At 45.9% G+C, this 21,923-nt stretch overlaps 1 protein-coding gene and 1 long non-coding RNA gene across 2 annotated transcripts in view; one reads left to right on the top strand and one right to left on the bottom strand.

The window, feature by feature from the left end:
• Nucleotides 1–21,923, bottom strand: part of LOC135911323 (ADAMTS-like protein 5) — a 114,542-nt gene that overhangs the window by 57,013 nt on the left and 35,606 nt on the right. The window contains exon 2 of the mRNA XM_065443550.2: nucleotides 4,101–4,172. The gene's annotated coding sequence lies outside the window, so the exon portion shown is untranslated. The remainder of the gene's footprint in view (nucleotides 1–4,100; nucleotides 4,173–21,923) is intronic.
• Nucleotides 1–21,923, top strand: part of LOC135911324 (uncharacterized) — a 716,391-nt gene that overhangs the window by 3,286 nt on the left and 691,182 nt on the right. The gene's annotated exons all lie outside the window — the stretch shown is intronic.

Raw genomic sequence — 21,923 nt, forward strand, 5'->3', positions numbered from 1 at the left:
AACGAGTTATATTAAGCCCCGCTCCCATAGGAATCGCGGATGCTGTGTCCACGAATTTAACCTACGACCTCGTTCTAAGAGGTGGCACATCGTTGTCACTTCACTAATGAGACTGAAACCAAATTCCGTAACATCACTTACGCTGAACTTACTGTCATCAAGTGTTTTCGAAAAGGTCGTGGAAACATGCTCTGTTGACTAGCGTTTAAAGAAAGCATAGGTGGAAGCCGCCCCGCCCCCTCCGCCACCCATTTTCATTTCCCTCTAAAAAAAAGAAAAGACTTAATTCGGTAGGGACACCTAAGACTGCTTACGTGTGGGGAATGCGAAAGCAAATTATGCCGCTTGTAGACCTTGCAACGTCATGAACGCGCTCATTTTATATATTCACGACGTGGCACCGCCTCCTTCCCATTGGCTACGTCGATTAATTTAACGCAAGCACTAGGTCACACGTTTGGTCAGCCAGATAGCTGAGACGTGACGTGTGCAATGGCGCACACACTAGACACACCTTCGGCCAGACAGAACCCTGGAGGCCCGAGTTCGATTCCCACCCAGACCGATATGTACCAAATTTTCTTTTTAGATACATTAATTTACTTTGTTTACAGGAACCTCCGTGAGAAATCTCCCGTCAATGCGGGCATTTTTGACATGTTTTTACTCTTCGCGCCGTCAGCCATTTTCGGTACCATCTTTCGGTCGCGCTGACTAACACGGATTTTAGCTCAAGGGGGCATATAATGCTTTCGCATTAAAAACAATAAGGGACAAGTGAGCCTGTGGCAGTGCTTGTATGCGTACCTTATTGGCTTCTTTTCATGAGTAAAAAAAGAAAGAGAAAGAATGAAAAGAAAAGACACCCCATAGTGTGCGATCGATTTTCGTCGACAAACATTACTACGGTCAAATCAGGATAAAAAAGAAATAACGCTAGAAGAGAGCGCCAACGGAAGAACAGAAACGGAAAACAAGCCACCTTATCGGGAGACTAGGGGGCGTGGACACTGAAAAAGCGAAACGATCGAAACTTGCAGCTTTCAGGAACTGCGGCGCCTGTCACGCAACAGATTACAGCGAACGGCTGACAGGAGCACAAAGGCTTCACCGGCATCGAACGCTTTGGCTAGTTTTGCCCGATGTCGAAAGAGAAAGAAAAGGCCGGTTTGGTTTTGTAAACGCCAGTTACGTTATTGGAAACTGCCGACACTTATACCCCTGTTACACGGGCTATTGCAACGGCCGTTAACGCAAACGGTAGTTGAACGCCGTAACGGCAGTGGGAACGGAACGGTGGTGGCAGCGCTCACTCGGCACTTTCCATGCTCAGTCGGTTCACTTCCGTTTCGACGATTGATCACGTGACTCTTGAACTTTTTACCTCGCCAACTCTAAAAAAAATTTGTTCCTCCAATTATTTTCTGCGCTACATGCTGTACAATGTGTTTCTTTAACTATTTGCAAAAGTTGTTTGCAAAACTAGCGAAGAAGCTCAATTAGCCGATCCAATCCGATCCATGGCGTTGCAAAATGGCTGCGGTTGTTGTGGTTTCAACGTGGTGAAGCGTCCCATTTCACGTTTCATCGCTTGTACTAACCGCAGCTTCACTGTGCATATCCTTTTTTCTTTCGTACCGCGAGTGACCGTCTGCGCGATTCAGCAGGTGCAGTGTTGAAGGTGGTACGACTTTGCGACGCGCACCCCAGAACAGCCGCGGAATGGTGGTTAGCCGGCCACCTTATGATTGCGACCGTGATTGTCCACCCGATTTGCTTCTCCTGGTTGCGCACTACGAGCAAAGCGCTTTTGCGCCGGCGCGCTCACCTGCAGCGCGGACACGTTGCTGCTGGGGGCTGCCATCTTGTCTACTGCACGACGAAACGGACGGAAGCGGCGGCGCAACGGAGACCGGCGAGCTCCGTTGATTTCAATCGCCGTTGGATTTCCAACGGCGCTCGCGCTGCCGTGTAACTCCGCCTCACGGCCGTTAAGGCCAACTGCCGTTTTCCTTAACGGCCGTTAAAGTGCCCGTGTAACAGGGGTATATATAGACACGGCGCAGAAGTGTGCACCGTCGAGATGGATGCGAAAAGAAGTTGCGATTAGTTTTTTTTTCTTTTTCCTTTTGTTTTGTTACAGGACCGAGGTTACTATTTCTGGTGGCAAAACGTCGGTTTATATAATTGGTCTAGACACAGACTTCAACTTTGAAAGGCTGAATAAAAACAAAGTATATTTAAGACAATGCGTAATACACGCAGTTACATTCCTCTGAGATCTGAAAACAGCTTCTTATTACTGACTGGTGCGATGCAAAAGCAAAAATGTATTGTTTTTTTGCATGCCGCTGTTACAAGCAAGCAGCATATCATTCAACGTGGACTTACCATCTACTAATGTTTTATACGGTAAAAACTTATTTTCTTTAAATAAACACATATATGAATGTGTAACGTCATGGAGCGAATTGCCACATTGATCCTGCAGTGTGGAATATCAAATCTGCTATTGCGCGATATTCGAAACGCACTTCATGATTGGGTTTCGTCGTATGTGACAGCGAAAGGGCCTACATCAAATTGATGTGAATTTTCTCGAAAGGTTGCGATGATAAAGTGATCAAGTCTCTCTCATAAAGTTCCGCGTGCATCCGACATCATATATATGCTCGGGGTGAATATATTAGGTAATTGCATGACAGTTAATTTTGCGAAGGTTTGAAGGCAATGTGCAATATAATGCGCGAGGTGTATCAGTACGATATCGATAAGTGAATTTTTCAATTAATAAATTCATTTATTCGTATGACAATACATGTAAACGGACCGGAACTAAAAGCGACGAACGTGGCTTGAAAGTGTTTGAGCTTTGACCGATCGCATGGAAACCCACGCGAATAAATGCCACGAACGCATTCTACCCCTGGCAAAAAACCCGTTCCACTAAGGCGAGCGGTAGCCATGTTGGAGAGCTAGAGCTTGAAACTTCTCCGTAGTGTGCTACGTGATGCACGTTAGCAGCGAAAAGAGCCGCTGATCTCGGCAGTAGTACAGAGCGCACCGGCGGATGAGTGACTGACAAAATGGACAGAGAGAAGCTGCTGCATAGCATTATGGATTATCAACTAGCTCGGTAACACTCCTTGCTAAGCAAACGTAAAAGGCCACAATCGCGGTCTGGTCCTGCGCAAGATAATATCATGCGATCTTCAATAACGCTTGTCCTATTACGGCGACGGATTTGACATCGACTTCGACTCTCTCGTCTAAACGATATGCCATTTAACCGCGTCGATTCACTACGAAATTGGCAGAACAGTAGATAAGGCTGATGCACAATTCTCGGTATGGCATATGGATGCGCAGAATGACACAAACTACACGACAACGCCCCCCCCCCCCACCTATTTTTGTCTTTATTTTGTGTTTCTTTTCCGGAACGTTGTTTTCTTCTTAATCAGAAGATACGTTCCTATATATTTCATTTCCAAATTTCGATGCCCTCCTTCATTAAGAGTAGGGGAGTGTCGTGCCACTTCCAGTGGCAGTTGACAGCTTCCTTCTCTCTTTCGTGTACTGTCTATCAATTGTATATACGTTCGGAAATAATAATGAAAGCTATCAACTGGGACTGTACGTGGCACCAACGTCAGCTTTCGCTGTCAAACTGTACGCCTAAATTGAACAATTGTAAGTTAGCATGCAGGCAGAGAGATTACGCGGTCGAATGCTCCGTAATTCCATCCGTACATTCATTTGTAATAGAGCACATTCCAGCCGATAACGTAAGTGAACCGCGGCGCGGAACACAGCTATGGACTCGGCATCAGGACCACTCTGTATCAAGTGCAGCCGACATACAGCGTGTCCTCCTCCTCGGACAGCTGCTAACGGTTGCCGCTGTGTAGATTAGCAAGAGGCAAGCTTGATTAGCCCATTACATTGTACTTTCTCTTTTCTACCGGAAAGCGCATGCATTTTGCTCATCACAACATTCCATAGTATAATGTTCCGGTAACATATATATATCCTTGTCCTTTGGCGCCAATAGAGCAACTATTGCACGCATCGCTGACACGATTCCCGTTATCGCTTACCTCAAGACGGGACGGGCCAGTCAGAAACCAAATGGTGAAGGCGGACCATGGATCCGTCATGTTGTTCAGAGCCTGCAACAAGGTGAATAAGACGGAACGGGCACAATCAGTTTCAAAAAGGTTGGCTGATTGTGAGAGCGTGCACAATTAGCGCAGAACACGGCGACACCTCTGGACAAAACGTTTACTCCTCCAAGGAGTAGTCGCGATGCACTAAATGCTGAGATTAGTTCTGCTAAGGAACTTATTACAAAGACGAATGTACATTTAGTCGCAAAACGATTCTCTTTTACAGAAAGAGAGATAGAAAAAAAGTAAAGCAAGGACAGTGAGGTTAAGAATAAACAAAGAGAGCCCGGTTTGCTACCTTGTGCCGGCGGCAAAGGAACGAGGGTTGGAAAGTATAAGAAGGGAAAAAGATGAGTAGTGACACTGGAATTGGCACACAAAATTTTGAGGCTGCGCACGTCACTATCACACCCTATCTGGCAGGCCCGTAGACCTAGACTACAGGAAGAGAACTAGTGCTCTGGCTGCCTTAAGTGTATACGTTGGTTGTGACCATTGTCCTTGTATACGGACAAATGAGGTAATGGCCAGGAACAGAATTTGAGCGTATGGGCGTATGGTTGATTGGCATGGCGTAGTGAACTATTTATTTAACGGAATAAGAGATTTTGGTTACTTTCGCTGTGGGGTTTTTCAAAACGGTTGGTTGCAATATGGACAGAGAAAAGTGACAGTAGATACAAGAGAGTGATAGATAAAAGTGACAGAGTGATAGAGTGATAGACAAAAGTGATAGATAAAAGAGAGGTGTTTGTTGAACAGTGCAACCCGGTGTTCTTGTGCAGCTTGGTGAAGGCAGAGACGCCGAGATCGACTGAGGGTGGTCGCTAAGCTTTAGATGACAAGTGGTTCAGGAACAACTGCAAATGGCATCAGAGCGCGGATTGCGATTAAAACGCGGTTATGACAATGAGGGGTCGAGCAGCATTAGTAATTTTAATTGTAAATTAGAATGCGCTTCCACTTTTTCCTACAGGACGTATCTATCACCCACAAATAGCATGCGTTTCAAGCTCCGGGCAAGAAAATATGATCTGATATTGTTTTTTGGGGGATCATCTTAATATTCTTTCCATTACCCTATTTGATTTGATTGTTCTTATATGAAGTTTTACACAGTTCTTGCAGCTTATGAAAACACGCGTGTACTCACAAGGCCTGCTAATATTTTTCAATGGACTTTCAGCGGAATACGCATTTATTTTATAGCGCGCTAGTTGAGAACGTCACTTAACTGAATACGAGAGAGAGAGAGAGAGAGAGAGAGAGAGAGAGAGAGAGAGAGAGAGAGAAAATGCTTAATGACAGGAAAAACGGCAAGGTTGGACGTAGGAGTGTGTCTCTGGCCTGCTACTTACACTGGAGTACAGTGCAAGGGAACGAATGCAGGAAAGTAGAAGGTTTCATTGATACAAACTGCGCGACAAGATGGGACACAAGGACTGGGACTGACGAGCGCAATCGACTCATGTTTGCTTCGTTATGCTTTCGTCTATGTAACTGTGATGATCAATGACCGGACTCTATGGCAGTACACATATGTAATGTTATCGTGTTTTTTTCCCCGCAAACTCAGTTGTAAATCTGCGCTCGTCCGTGCCCTTCTTTCCTTGTATCCCGCCCTGTCGCGCAGTTTGTATCACTGCATCCGTACCAACTGTAGCCCAGCTATCAACAGTGTTAAGTAGAATGAAATGAGAAGTTATTATGAAAAATAAAGAGAGATAGAGAGAGAGAAAGAGAGAGAGAGGATGCGTATAAAGGTAGGGAGGTTAGCCAGAGATATAGTTCCGGTTGGCTACCCTACGTGGAGGGGGGGGGGGAGAGAATGGAGCATAAAAAGAAAAAGAGAAGGGTAGGGGAGAGAGAGAAAGGGTCATGAGCACAGACCACGTATACTATAGAGCTGAGTGGGCAGCGTTCTTAAGGTCTACCACGATGGCCTGTAGGCATCAGAAACCTCAGAAGCGCAAATAAAGCCTTCTGCACTGAGTTTATTATCGTCAATGCGGGTGATGACGAAAAACTATTATGTGATATGGCCCTCCTGATGACGTGAAATACGTGTGACTTTCCGCAGCTCCACTATCTTTTTCTTTCGGGCCTTTGCTTTGTCTTTCCGCTATTTATTCCGTCATTTATTTCTCCTTACGCTCCCCAGTGTAGGGTAGCAAACCGGAAACTCTTACAATTAAACTCCCTGCCTTTACTCACCCCACCCACCCACCTTCTCTCTCTTACTCTCTCTCTCTCTGTCTCTCTCTCGCACGTAGGTGCGCGTCGACAACATATATTTTTGTGCTCCCAGACTTTCTTCCGTCTGTTTCGAATCATGCTCACACTGGTCCAGTTTCAAGCAACGTGCGAAGGAACACTTCGCCGTACAATATTTGGAACGTGACACCCTTACATCTGGCACATAACTGAAGCGCCAAAGAAAATGGCATGCGCCTAATGGACCCGTCTGTTGTTGGGTGCTCGTGACACAAGTTAGTATAAACTTTGGAGAGGGTTGCATGTGATTGAGAACCTTTTTTTAGCAATTTCATTCCATCAGATCTTCTGTCTGGCTCATCTATATGTTACCTAACAAATTGTGGACTCAACATTATACGTCAGAAATCTTGCGCTTGTAAAATGTTGTAAAAAGCCTCATTCGTGGAGAGTATGAACTGCGGCGCGAGAAAAACAGAATTTATGCAAAAGAGAGTTTCGTTATCTTTGAAGTCGAATAGTAGGAGCACTATTTTACTTATATGGCGCAATATATATATATATATATATATATATATATATATATATATATATATATATATATATATATATATATATATATATATATATATGTGTGTGTGTGTAAGGAAGGCAGGGATGTTAACCAGTCGAGAGTGCGGTTGGTTACGTTACGCTGAAGGAAGGGAGAAAGGGAATATAATGAGAAGAGGAGGCAGACATGTACAGAGAGGTCTGCACGGACAGCCCTCAAGAGTCCAAAGCGCTCGCACCAGCCAGACGTTCTCAGAAAGCACAAAAATACCTTCACTGCCTTCTGCGTCGATGACAGGTGTTCTATAGTATTCTGTTCAGTCAGAAGATGATAATATAATTTTGTGAATGTGACATATTGTCTTTGTGCTTCAAATTGAGGACAGTGGCGCAATAGGTGGTCAATGTTCTCCTCACGGCCGCAGACATCAAATACAGAATTGTCAACCATTTTAATTACCACTGAATAAGCATTCGTGAAAGCAACTCCCAACCACAACCGACACAGAAAGGACGCTTCGTGTCGATGCAGTTCGGCCGCAGGTCCGAGTTGCTGCGAAGGGCTTAGCCTGTGCAGTCTGGTGCTCGTTGTATGTGAGGTATTCCACTCTGCTAAGGAGAGTGTATGTGCTAGAATGCGAAGCTGTCTTGTACGTAGCGCCTGTCCTTGACAGAGGAATGAGGACGCAGCGGTCGTCTTGGTTTGACATCGGAGCTGCCTTATCTGCGACATCATTTTCAGTGATAGCGCAATGGCATGGTGCCCATTGAAAAGAGATATTATGGCATTTTCCTCTCAAGTGATGCATTTCTCTCTCTAGTTGATCGTGAGTTCGATGTCGGGGAAACGACGGTATACATCGTGAGGCCGGCCTTAAATCGGAGAAGACTGCCCATTTTTCAGGACTCTCTGTGTTGATCACATGAAGTACCTCGCGAAGACCCGCGACCTCTGCAGGTGTAGACGTAGCGATATGGGAAGTCTGGAACCGTTGGGTTATTCTCCTTGTTGGTATAACTACAGCGCCACCGGAACTGGTTGATGTAGTTGAGCCATGAGTATAGACGTGTGCGCAGTCGCAGTATTTCTCGTAGAAAGTGAAATGGATGTGTCCCGGTATGAATAAAAGGTTTAATGCGCAACGAGTTACCACGTGTTACATAAGCTAGCGCCTGCAAACCAGATCTTGCACCCATGATGCACACGCCAAGCGGCAATGGTAGGCATCGTTGTCCAGCTCCGTCTCGACGGCCCAGCTCAACCTGGCCAACCGAGCGAAAAGGGCAGGTAACGCCTTGGACTTCTAATCTAAGAAGACCACTCACTGCAGAGCGGAGGAGCTACCTACACTCGCGTGTTCTTTTGTATAAAGTGTATTTTCTCTCTCTCTCTCTTGAGCGCAACACGAGCCATGACAATGAATCGATTGAAGCACCGGCGTTGCGCAATGCTGGCGCGTCGCCGGTCGCGCAGCTTTTACGATATCATTGCGTTTCTGCTCGATTATATACGTATATTATTTATACATGCTTGCGCTCCTTTCAAACATCGGGAGCTCACTGTTGCAAAGACGGCGGTGATAGGAAATTCATGAGGTGTGCTGCTATGCTGACGATGAGTGACACAACGTTCAAACGGCGCGCTGTAGCGCTTTCGCTACCCTCAGACAAGAGTATAAGCGATACTCTTCAGGAAACCGCAAGAGAGATTTCTGCACACGGCGCTGAATATACACTCGTTCGCGCTCTTGCCGGATGGTATTGCGCAACTTGCTGTACTCATGCCTCGTTCCTCTTTAGAAGCAAGATTTTCGTGTAGGTGAGAAGCTCCGAACGTCGATTCTACGATTCGCACGCGCCTCGGGCGAGCCTGGGATTCGTGTACCTCGCGTTTCGCAACAAATACTTTGAGCACTTCGAATTCCTGTCGGTCCCGCTGCGACGGTCAAGAGGGGAACACTTCGCGAGCTTCAAGAAATCACGCTTTCAATCCGTCGCTAAAAACGAAGCGCCGCGTCAGCACTGTGTCAAAATCTTGGTTTTTACTGCAAAGGCTGCTTCTGCGGGGAAAGTGCAATTGACGTGCATGCCAGCGTCAGTAATCCGCAGCGCACATGGAATCTACTGCTGAACGCAGTGCGCGTTTCTTTGTTGTTGTTGTTGTTGTTGTTGTTGTCATAGCAACGTACGCCAGGTGGCTCTGACAGCTGCGAAATGACAAACATAGATGCACAGTAGTCTAGATGTGCGAACGCCAGTCACTGCCGTTAAGCGGAACGATCGATCTTACGTGAAAAGGGCAGTTACCTCACTCGGCGACACAGCCTATCGGCATTCTGGTAACGCCTGGCTATTGAGTACACAAAGCAATCTTTAACCTCTACTCACAAGAGCTTTCTGGACTCGGGGCGCACCGACATCGTTTGCCAGGAAGCAATTATTTTGGCACAGTGATCTGACACAGTAAGTTCAGTACAAAGAAATAAATACTGACGCACAGAATGAAATACATCAGGCACACTCAACTACTGGCAGTCCTTTGTAAATAAGGGACAACTGAATGATGCTGCAATCTAGCGGCTACAACACACAGCATAAATGAGACTCGTGGCAACGAAAATAAAACGAAAGCGACGGCCAGTTGCAACGGCCAGCGGAAGCCTAAAATTAACGTTACATATTTCAACATATTTGCTAGAAAATAAAAGAAATACGTGCGGAAGCGTATGTTAAGCTAGTTACAAAATTGGAGGTGACCAAACCGCACAGCGTAAATCGTAAGAACTACTTCCGTTTTGAATTATTTCAAATTGCGCTCATGAAGCAGTCCATTACTTCTAGCACTGCTTATGTAAATTGGTGAGAGACGCGCGCTCGTCTGCACGAACGTGCGCACATACGTACACACTAGTATTTCGTAGACGGTTGCTTTTCCCCGCTATTTGACACCACGAAAAAAGTAGACATGCGACGGTGGCATGCGTAAGCGTATGCAGTATAGAAGCGGCCGCAGAATAGAAAATACTTGGTGATAAAAACCAAAAGCGGCTTATGGCTGTTTTCGATAGTATAGTTCTTATTTTAAAACCGAACTCGCCCTAAGCACTTCGGTCAGAATCATCTTGGGAACGGTGGAACGGAGCTTTGGTATACCGTATAAGACGTCGCCTTGGCGCGTCCGTACCATCGTTCTGAGACGGCGATCTGCAAAATATCGTGCCGTATTGCTTCGGTACGTATATATTAGGAAATGAAATTAAGTTGTCGCATTCAAGGTCCCGAAACTGCGCAGTTGGTCATGAGCCACGCCGTAGTGGAGGTGTCTGGGTTCAGGTTCGTTAGCGTGCACCAAAAGAATGTCGTACGCGGTCGTTTTTGCACCTCGCCTCCTTCAAAAGCGGATGCCGTTGCTGTGATCCAAACCCGAGACCTCGTGTATACAACAGCAACGAAGCCGTAGCCGCTGAGCCACCGCCGGTTGTTAGCCCGTTCAAGCAGAGTGGAGGGAGGACAGAAACAAAGAACAAGGAGAGGTCTATGTGCTTGGTAACAATGCGCAGCGTGTATAGAGGGATGGTAGGTCGAAGGCAGGGCTCGGCGACTGCTGCAGGCGACCTTACGTCCTCCTGTCAGCTTTCCGAATTCGCACGTGTCACCGCTATCGATTTCCATACGGCCAGGTGGACTTGGCGCGCCAAAAGTGGTGTGCACAAATGTACTCGAGGAAAAGAAAGAAAGAAAAAAGCTGCGAGCAAACCGCACCGATGGACAAAGATTGGATAGACAGTTGTGTCAGATGCCACGGACACCGCTCAACGGAGAGAGAAAGAGAAAGAGAGATTAGCAAGCCGAGTCGCTCCGCCACAGCAAATACCGTGGGTGACAACAATGAAGGCGATGTTGTCTTGAGAGAATCGATACCTGAAGGAAAATACAAGCAGACATATCGACAACAGAGTGTGCTAAAGGCACGTTCGGTGTACATCTCGCATCGAGTTTTGTCTGCGCATCGCAAATGCGTCGAGAAACGCGCGGAACGTCCCGGAAGCCTGAAAGGCCTATACGTAGAGGTAGCGCGACATTTTTGCCGCCGCATGAAAGACTTCAAATTGCATTCGTTGCTGCAGGACGCTGTCTCCCTAAATGCGTGGTTCGGAAATGTTGGCGCGCACACGTTCGAACGCCTCCGCTTTTTCTTTTCTGCCGTTTGAACTTTCGGCAACTGCTGGAACATTACGGCGCTGCGCAAAGCGGTGCAAATTCGCGCAGACGTGCCTTGTCTTCTTTTATCTTCTTCATCTTGCTGTGATTCCGTGTAAATTCAGCTGAGCTATTTCGAAATTGGCTCTCATTGTGCTTGAAGCAGAACGACTCCAACACTTGCGTCGCACGATGTTATCAAGCGTTGCAATGTGAGAGAACAAATAAATCGTTCTGACAGTCTGCGACTCTTGAATGTCCGGCATAGAAAAAAAATATTGCTACCTTCTACGGCAGTTTTACCGTTATGGCGTTGTGCAGCGATGCACGAGGCCCCTCAATGTTGCCGCGTTTGTGGATGGATACTGAACGCAAGAGAACTCTTACATTAAGGACTCTGCTTATGCTATACAAATGTCAAGGAGCCATTATTAATCCGAAGGTTTCGGCTAGCGATTCCAATGTGGGCAAAGTGTAGTACATTCAGAACATTAAAATAAATAAATAAATAAATAAATAAATAAATAAATCAACCAATCAATCAATCAATCAATAAATCAATAAATCAATAAATCAATAATAAAGAATTAATTAATAAACTAATTAATTAATTAAATAATTATTTATATAAATAAATAAATAAATAAATAAATAAATAAATAAATAAATAAATAAATAAATAAATAAATCAATAAAAAAATAAATCAATAAATAAATAAATCAATAAATAAATCAATAAATCAATAAATAAATAAATAAATAAATCAATAAATCAATCAATCAATCAATCATGGGAGGTCAGTGGGCCTAACACAAGATGCGTTCCCATCGAGCAATACCTTTTGCGTCCTTACTTGAAGGAAGAAAATTAAACTAATATTAACGGAATCCGATAGACAGAGACAGAGAGAGATAGCAAGAGTGGAAGACAGAATAAATTGATCGCATTTGGCCACCCTGACGACGTTGAGTAGAACAGTTAGTAAATCATTTCGCCTTTTTTCATCAACTCGAAGGCACTTTTGTGGTGGTTGTCTTGTTAAAATCGGATTGATTAGGCAAGCTTAGTATTTTTCGAAAGCGGGAAACACTGCGTCTGCTCCCAGGAAACGCCCACTACAAGCCGCGGGGCCCTTGAACCAACAGAGAGAACAAGGGCAATTTCTTTCCCAAGTCAGCGAATCAATAAAACAAGAACCGAGTAATCAATGCCGCGGACGCTGCAACTCGGCCAACCGGGCACTGAATAAAGAGAACCAAAAGCAAGCGCAAAGGGACTTAACAGACGGCCCGCACGTAGTAATGGAGGAAGACGCCAATGGAAGCGGGCAGAGGCACTTCTACGGTTGTGGCTCCCCTCCCCCCTGCACCCCCCCCCCCTCCGTCTGTCTGAATTCATTAGTCTTACAGAAAGCGGCCGGCTCCGGCGATTGGGCCGACGCGGTGCGACCGCGAAGAGAGCCATGCACGCTAACGGTTGCCATGGTTGGCCGCCAATGACTCGCGCACTCACACGAACACCTACGGAAACGGCATGATGGTCCTCGTGCGCGCATGTAAGCAAGGAAGAGTGGCAGACTTGCGCCACCTCGCTTGCGTCATTACGTTCGAAGCGCTGTATAATCGTGTGTGGAAATACGTTGGCAGCCACGCCCGCTGGCGCACTATCACGTTAATGGTGAGGACCGTTGTTTCGCTTGAGTCTTAGCTTTTCTGATCCATATGTCATCGATGACCAGCTACAACAATATATACAATTCTGTTTTACGTACGCTGGTCGTTAGAATGCACTCCGTAGGCTAGAAGTAACGGGTCGTGGTGATTTCTTAGCACCAGTAGAAGTGCAATGAAACGTAAAAGAAAGAACAGGAGATTTAAAAGGTTCTTTCTTGACCTAAGAACCGCGTGCTTTTGACACGATATCGCTTCTATAATTCTTTTTTGTCTGTTTATACCAGGTTGTATTAGCGGGTTCATCAATACATGTATTAAATAAGAGAGAAATTGTGTAGCAACGCTGATGTTTATCATAATCAGTGTCATTCCACCATTCATTCATTCATTCATTCATTCATTCATATTATTAGCCCTGGTTAAGGCCGTTACAGGGTGAAAGGTACAAACATTAGTCAGGCATAAATTTGTTACAAAATTCTAGTGATGCTTCTCGGGGTTGTTGCGAAAAGCAACTCAAAATATAGAAGAATATGCACAAAGTGCATATTCAAAGTGCATAAAAGTATATGCACAAAGTGCAGTGCAAAATGCATCATATACAACAGCAAGGGACAAACATGGGCTGCATCATGATACTGTGGAAAGCACACATGCAGAATAAAAAACTATGTGTAGTCAGAATGTTATGCCACAGAAATGTCACCTTGTGTATTTTTCAAATCAGGTAAGCGAAGAACATCTGAGAGTAGACTCAGGTGACATGTTCCATCCTTCTATAACACGAGGGATGTAACTGAACCTAAAACAGTCATTACGGGGTGCAAGGGGTGGTATATGCATGATGTGGCGATCTCTGGAATGTTCTTATTTGTAAACTTGAAAAAAGCTGTATGGTTTAGCTTGAATTGTTTATGAACTAACCGAAAAAGGAATTCTAGTCTCTGTCTTTGTCCTCATTTCCAAACTTTCAAGGCCTGAATTTTTAGAAAGCTCTGTAGGAGAACAATAACGTCAATATTTATTGAAGATAAACCTAGCACTAAGTTTCTGTACCCTTGATATTTTATTGCGGTTAGACACTGTGTAAGGGTCCCATTCAATTTTAAAATATTCTACAATTAGCCTGACTAAGGTCTTGTCAGCTAGGCGCTATATATCAGAAGGGCCACAATAAAGGTTACGCCTGAGACTGCACAATGTATTAGTAGCCTTAGAGCAGACGTAATCAACATGCGGATTCCATCAAAGGTCAGGAGCAAATAATACCCCGAGGTATTTATGCTTCTGCAGACGCTTGAGCTTAGTGTAGTCAATACGGTAGTTATAATCCAGCGTTTTTTTCCTTTCTGTTAAAGACATAAATACTGTTTTTTCTCTGACTTTAACGTCATTTGCCAATCTTCACGCCAATTTCGAACCTTTTGAAGGTTATTGTTTAACTTCGTCATGTTGAGTCTCAGTTTTGCTATAACCAACGCAGTCATCGGCGAACAACCTAACCGGGACACTGACGTGATTTGATACATCGTTTATAAATAATAAAAATAAAAAAGGACCCCGCACACTACCCTGAGGAACTCCAGAACTTACAGCAACCAATCTCGACTTCTTTTATTTGCACAGACTGCTGCCGAGAAGTAATATAACTCAAACCATGTTGTGAGCATACTATATTTAAACGTGTTATTAATTTTAAATAATAATGTTGCATAGGACACTTTTCTCAAATGCTTTTTCGAAATCCATAAATACCGCGTTGGTTTGACAACCCAAATTTATTGCTTCTTTTGAAAGATCATGGACGAATTCAATTAATTGAGTTGACGTTGATAAGCCTTGGCGGAATCTGGCTGATTCAAAAGCAAAACATTATGCCTCTCTGCATAGGCTAACAGATGTTTGTTAATAATATGTTCGAGTAACTTTGAGAGTGTGCTGATGAGCGAGATAGGACAGTAATTGGACCCTTCATAAGGAGAATTACTTTGGTGGACAGGTGGGATTTTAGCACGCTTCCATGCGGTTGGTAATGAGCCATTAGGTAGGGACAACTGGAATATGTTAGTAACAAACCCGGATGCCCATTCTGCGTATCCGTAAAAAAAAAATCGTTCGGGTGTGGGGCTCTTTCTTATGTTTAAATTAAGTAGGACATTAAAAACGCCTTGCTCAGTCATTTCTACATTTCCAATTGGCTGTCGAGAGGACGAAGCAGGAAAATCAGGCAAAACACGATTATCATTCGTGATAGCAAAAAATTGTATTAAAATAATCTTCACGTTGTTGAGTAAATTCCTCATATATTTGGTGGGAACTTGCCGGAGGGTTTATACACCACCAGAACTTCGAATGGGCTTCATTAAAGAATTTCTTCAACGTCACATTGTAAAATTTATCCTTGGATTCCCTGATCAGTTTTCTTAGTTCTTGTTTCATTGATGTAATACAGATATTCTTTTCAGAAGTATAGCTTCTCGAACAGCACTTTGTTTCCGTTTTAGTTTTTGTATGAATAATTTCCCTGGTTATCCAAGGATTGGTTTTACGAGTGCGTTTCACGATCTTGGCTACTTAACTGTTAACACACTTCGCAACAACACTTGAAAAGAAATGCCATAATCTATCAGGGCTGCAGTTAGTATTTTAAAGGACCAGAAAATCATCATAAGATTCTTCAGAGTAGTCTGGAATGAATACTCATCTGCTGTAACGAAATTCAATACGGTGTTAAACGTGCGTCTCCTGGAGGTGTCTGGGGACATCGCTAGGCACGTTACTACCATGGTATCATCAGGCAAGCCTTCTACGACATCTGAGAAACTGCCGCAGCCCTCGTGACACAAAGACCATATCAAGGATAGGTGACCCTGTAGTACCTCTTCGGGTGAAATCAGTAATGATTTGCGTTAACCCGTAAGAAGGTGCAAGTACAAATAGTTTCTCAGCGTTTGGTAGTTGCTCCGTTCCAGGAGATCTTGCGCTCATCCTTTCTTCTTCGAACAGCCGAATGTAACAGTAGAAAGGCATAAGTCTTGGTGCTGGTGGGGTGGTGATGGACTGTTGTAGATTTAGGAGAGTTTAGCCTGGACCACCTCATACCTTATACCTTAGCTTAGACCACCTGTATGCATGCTATATTTATCATCGCATTCGCCTATGGAGTAACTCTCTAGCAAGCCTATCCAGTTTTCATCATAGTTTTCATCATTCTCTCTCTTAGCTGAGATCGTCGTCCTCGAATAGGAACAATTTCTGTTCTCCTTCAGAAATCATCGCGAGCACTTTCAGCACGCTAGCTCTTACAATGGCTTCGAGCTGCACGCCGAAGTCCACATATGGGCTCGACGATTAACAGCTCTAACGGCTTGCCATCTTTTCTACAAGATGTGGCTCTGTGCGCTCGCCGCTTATGTCTCCATTGACTGACAAGACTTTCATTCCCCCTCCTAACTCTCTACGCTTCCACCGTTTCCCCCCTTTTCTTTACTATCAGTGTTGGCTGCTTTCAGATTGGGAGTCTTTTCTTATTTTTTTCTCCGCTTCTACCGTTCTCCATTTATTGTAGCTGTGCTTGCTTCGAGCAGTAGCCACCACGGGTTGACTTTTACGAAGCCTCGCGGGAGCCGTAAAAATTTCGCGGGCAATTTACAGGCGGTGGAAGAGCGGGCCCACCGTTTGTTCGGCGCCTGTGAAAAGGGCTGCGGGGGGATCCCTGAAACGGCTGGAAAACGTCTCCGAGTATCGCTCAGGCGCCGTTACGTCGCTCCACGCTGTTATCTTACGCTTTTATTGTCTGCTGGTTTGTTTGCTTCTGTTAGTTGTAACTCCGACGATCATGGCGTTGCGCGCTTTCTTCTGCCAGTGTTCGTGCTCTTGTGCGCTGCACAATGAAGACGCGAATAGCTATTGCGGTTTATAGGTAAGACTTTTCGGCGAGATAATGTGGCTCGCGAGCACATCGGTGTACTGGTTTAGGTTTCTCCCGGCATTGTAGGAGGAATTGTTACACACTCTCCCATCGTCGCGTCGACAAACCTTCAGTTGTTTCGGTAACGTGGAAAGTTGGGCTAGTTGGTGAGTGATCATAGTACCTTGCTGGTGAAGCAGCGCACAAACACGGACACAGTGAAGACAAGCAGGAATAGACGACACTCGCTGCACTCGCAACTATTTTATTTCAGAACACATACTTCATGTTTATATACCTGCGCACCCTCAGGCGTCAAAGCAAATCAAGGCAAGATTAGAGGCTTTATATATATATATATATATATATATATATATATATATATATATATATATATATATATATATATATATACTCGGGCTCATACTCGGGCGTCAAAGGTGCGCAGGTATATAAACATGAAGTATGTGTTCTGAAATAAAATAGTTGCGAGTGCAGCGAGTGTCGTCTATTCCTGCTTGTCTTCACTGTGTCCGTGTTTGTGCACTGCTTCACCAGCAAGGTACTATGATCTTCAGTTGTTTGCGCATGTGGGAGAAGCAGTCTCTGATCCGTATGCTTTCCCAAGACCCCCTGTGCATTATATAGCGCATTGCAGGTAATCATTTCAAAAATTAACTCGGAAGTGATTAGGTAAAGTATATTGACTGCGGATATTAAGTCTGATGCATTCGAAACTGCATGGAAGTGGTTCAACCATAACGTTCTCGTCATCCTCCGAGAAAATTCACGCCAGTTTGATTTAGACAGTTGCGTCGTCAAATACACGGAAAAGCACCCGTGAAGTGCGTTCCGAATACCACGAGATAACATCAAAATGCAGGATGCAGCATGAACACACCAACCCAGAACTTGCTATTCCATCTTTATGTTTTGTTTAGGGAAGGTAAAGTGGTTTTTGCCATAGCAAACTTGAGAAAATGCTTACTTTGTCCGTGCAGATGGATATGTTACTTTCGGCATCAAACAACGGCGCTACACTTAGATAAAAAGTGTTTTCGCGTTCCTGACATACCAGTGGGTTATATGGAAGAATTGACTTGTAAAGTGATATATTCCTGAGCTGTCATTTCGTCTCGGGAAAAAGAAGAAAACATTTATTGTAGAAAATAGGACGACCGGTGTTCAGGCTGGTCGGAGTCCCTATTCTATAGAGTTCCGCTGGATTTAGCTCTGCGGCTTGCCTGGAGCGTGGCAGCCCTGTGGGCTGCCTCCTCCGACCTGGAGAGCAAGGCCGCCCATTCTTCTCGCGTCGTGATTTCGTGAGTGTTGTCTTGAGGAGTTTTGGCGCATTCCCACGTGATGTGGTCCAGCGTGGGCTCGGCCCCACGCCACGGGCATGCATCTGGATATCGCTCCTTATCTATTTTGTGTAGGAGATGTAGGTGCGGGTAAGTTTTGGTCTGCAACCACCTCCAAGTAACTTGTTCCGCTTTGCTAAGTCTCCGATGGGGCGAGGCGAATTTAAATCGAGCCCTTTTGTAACGTTCAAGGACTGCCGATCGGCTCCAGTCTACCGGTTCGGGTTCGATGCTCGCCTCACTGTCGGGGCGCCACTGGTATGTTGCGTGCGCAGTGCCCACCACGTGGGCGAGTTCATTCCCCCCGATGCCAGTATGACCTGGTATCCAGATGAGTTTGACTGCGCCAAGATCCTTGGTTTTATTTATTATCTTGGCGGCTGAAATGCAGATCCTACCTTTTGGGTAGTTTTTACAGGCCTGCATGGAGTCCGTCAGGATGTGGGCTTGCTCAATTGTATTGGTGTGCGCCGCAATAACCGTAGGGATGGCTATCTCCTTGGCCTCGCAGATGTTGTAGGCCCGCGCTGTGGTGCTCGTTGCTGTTCTGTAAATGCTATCGATCACTGCGGTTGTACACCACGGTGTACGTGTTCTGTGTACGGTGGCATCAGTGTAGTATGTGTTACTTCTCCCCTCGTACGTTTTCTTGTAGTGTTTGACCCTAGCCTCTCTGTGTCCCGCGTTTAGGAGAGGGTCCATCCCTATTGGGATTGAAGCTACGGTAATTTTGTCCCTCTGGGCGGTTCTGAAATCTGCCTGCCAGTTCTGGAGTTCTGCGCACTCTCGGAAACCCAGTCTGCGTATAATTTCTCGTCCGTTTGTTTATTGGGTGAGCCTTAGTTTTTGTGCATTGAGCTGTCCCTCCATGAGTTCGTCAAATGTATTCGACACCCCAAGGGCCATAAGAAATTCCGTTGACGTCGTTTGTGGGAGCTGCAGGGCCGTTTTGTAAGCTGTAAACAGGTTTCGAAGGAGTGTGTCTCCGTCTTTAGCAAGTTGTAGTAGGGAAGACTGCATAAAATTTTGCTTTTGACCAGACCTTTGACAAGCTGAATTGTGTAGTTTTCTCTCATGCCAATTTTTGTATTGGCGACCCTTCTGATCATTCTAGACACCTGTTTTAAGGTTGTCTGAATCATCATCATCGTCATCATGCGGGGTGCGCTGCATGCCGCGTTCCGTTACGTATGCCTCGATGAGGCTTGTGGCTTCCTACAGTCTCCTCCTTTTGCCCCAGTGAGCCTGTGGTCGTCCAGACCGTGATGTCGTCCGCATAAATGCCGTACCGTATGCGCGGCTGGTTGTGGAGTGTCCTAGCTAGGCCTAGCATGGCTACATTGAAAGGGGTCGGAGAGATTACTGTCCCCTATGGTGTTCCGCGATGTGACACTTGTATTAATCGTGACTCTAGGGTGCCAATCTTGCCTCGCGATGATTCAGGAAGGCCATAACATATTTGTAGACTCGTGCCCCGCATTTTGTGTTGGTGAAGCCGCCCATGATCCCCGGATGGCTCACGTTGTCAAAGGCGCCTTTTATGTCGACTACTATGACAACGTGCTCGCATCCAGCTGTGGGTTGTATCAGCGCCTCCTCTTTCAGCTGGAGGAGGACGTCCTAAGCTGAGAGGTGAGACCTGAAGCCAAAGGTGTTGTGCGGCATTAGGTCATTGTTTTCGAGATGGTCCTGCAGCCGTTTGTTTACCACCCTCTCGTATAATTTACCTAGACATGACGTGAGGGAGATGGACCGCAGGTTTGCTACCTCCAATTGTTTGCCGGGCTTCGGGATTCGGATTACCTGGGCATGTTTCCGCTGTTGTTGGCTGGCGCCTCGTGCCCAGTGCTCGTTAATGAATTTTGTAAAGGCCGTGATCGAGCAGTCGCTCATATTTCTGATCATTGCGTTCGTGATTTTGTGCGCTCCCGCTGCCGTATTCTTTGTCATGCACCTGATGGCTGCGCTGACCTCGAATTCGCTAATGGGGGCGTTCAACGTATGGTTGGGTTTCCCTCGATATTCTGCGTCGTAGGGAAAGGGTGATAGTTCTTCTCCAAAGCATTTCGCCTCTACCTCGGCCAGGAATTCCTCATCCGCGCCTACATACGTATGGAGCAGGCGTTCTAGCGCCTTATTGTTTTCACCCTTAGTTTTGGTCGGGTCTGTGACGGCTTGAGCATTCGCCAGATTTAACTCGTGCTCAGCGTTCTGTCCTGACTCACAGAATTTCTTCCAATTGCTTTCAGCCAACTCTAGGGCCTAGTCGTCTGCCCTTTGTGATTTCAACAATGCAGATTTTGAGTTTCCTATTTAGCTTTCGCCTCTTCCAGCGCTTGGTGAGCCCTCTGCAGGCTTCCCAAAAGTGGAGCAGATGTGCATCGACACCTGGAGCTTCCTCCGTGGTGGCCACCTTTTAGGTGACCGCCTTTTTTGCATGCGGAGGTTATCACACCTTTCGTCCAGGGCTCCTATGTCGAGACCCGCATCTGTTATGCGTTGTCTGTATGCGTGCCAATCCATGAGTTCGGCGGTGCCAATCTGCCTTCTACTTTTGCGGGTTTTCAATGAGGCGCTGAGTATGTAGTGATCGCTACCCAGGTTGTTGAGAGTGTTCAGCCACATGGCGCCCACGAGATTCCGTCCCATTGTTAGGTCGGGAATAGTATCTGTTTCTTCGCTATTCTCTATCTTTGTTGGGATTGTGGGGTCCGTGAGTAGTTGTAGGTCCCACTTAGTCATAAGTTCTACGACCTGTCTTCCCTTGACGTATTGGGTGGGATAGTCCCATGCACGGTCCCTTGCATCAAAATCCCCGGTAGTTAGTAATGGTTTGGTGTGCGCTTTTATAACCGGTTCTTCTATTATCTCGATAAAATCCGCTGCCCTTTGACGGGGGGTGGAGGTTATAGATTTTAGAAGAAAAACACCATGTCGTCCTGGCCCTTTGCACAGAATTTCGACTAATAGGTGGGGGATGTCCGCATCGGTACCGGTATCGTGTTTGATTATCGCTACGGATCTGTGTATTAGCGTTGCTACCCTGTGTTCTTCTTCTGAGGCTGTATATGTTTCATAACCCTGCATCCTTAGTACGGTTCCAACTGCATGGAGTGCTATTGCGGCCGATGGCGTCTGTTGGGACTTCACCAGCTGCTCTAGCACTCCATTTTTACGCAGGAACCCTCTGCAGTTCCACTTCCTGACCGCTGTGGTTTCCCTAACGTCCCTGGGGCGTCTATCCATGACTTACTGAGTCCTCTCCGAGGGTGTCCAGTCCCGGCCTACTATAGGACTTTTCTGGACTTTCTACGTCTTGAGGTCGCGGACGACGAGCCCAGGTTTCGGTTTCAGGATTATCTTTCTATCGTTCCGAGGGAGAGGAGGCGCGCGCTGACTTGGGCGGCTCCTTCTCTTAGCCTCCGCTGACTTCCGGTCGGTAGCGATGCTGCCTGCTTCTCCGGAAGCTCCGCTATCTCCCATGGTTTGTCTTTCGCCAGCGGGGTCGTTAGCCCTTGCGGCGTTTTCGGTTGTGTGCTTCAGCCTCCTGACCTTTTTTCGCACACGAAGAGATATGGCGACGTTTCACGAACCTGCGTTTGGGTCTTCTTCTTCGGTGTTCCTGTTCGCGGCCGAAACGTGTCGGTTCGTGGCGGCGGGGTGGAGGTCTTCCTCGGTCTCCGAGATAACTTTCATGAAGTTTTGGGGTTCCAATCTCGTTTTCTGGGTGGTCCTTGACGATCCGTGATCGAGATCCATGTTTTCTCGGGAGGATATGGTTAGACTGCGTGCGTTGTGATACCGCCTGCTTGCGGAACTCCTGATGGTAAAGAGATCGCCCCT

This window comes from Dermacentor albipictus, chromosome 1 (genome assembly GCF_038994185.2).
Source record: "Dermacentor albipictus isolate Rhodes 1998 colony chromosome 1, USDA_Dalb.pri_finalv2, whole genome shotgun sequence".
Taxonomy (NCBI): domain Eukaryota; kingdom Metazoa; phylum Arthropoda; class Arachnida; order Ixodida; family Ixodidae; genus Dermacentor; species Dermacentor albipictus.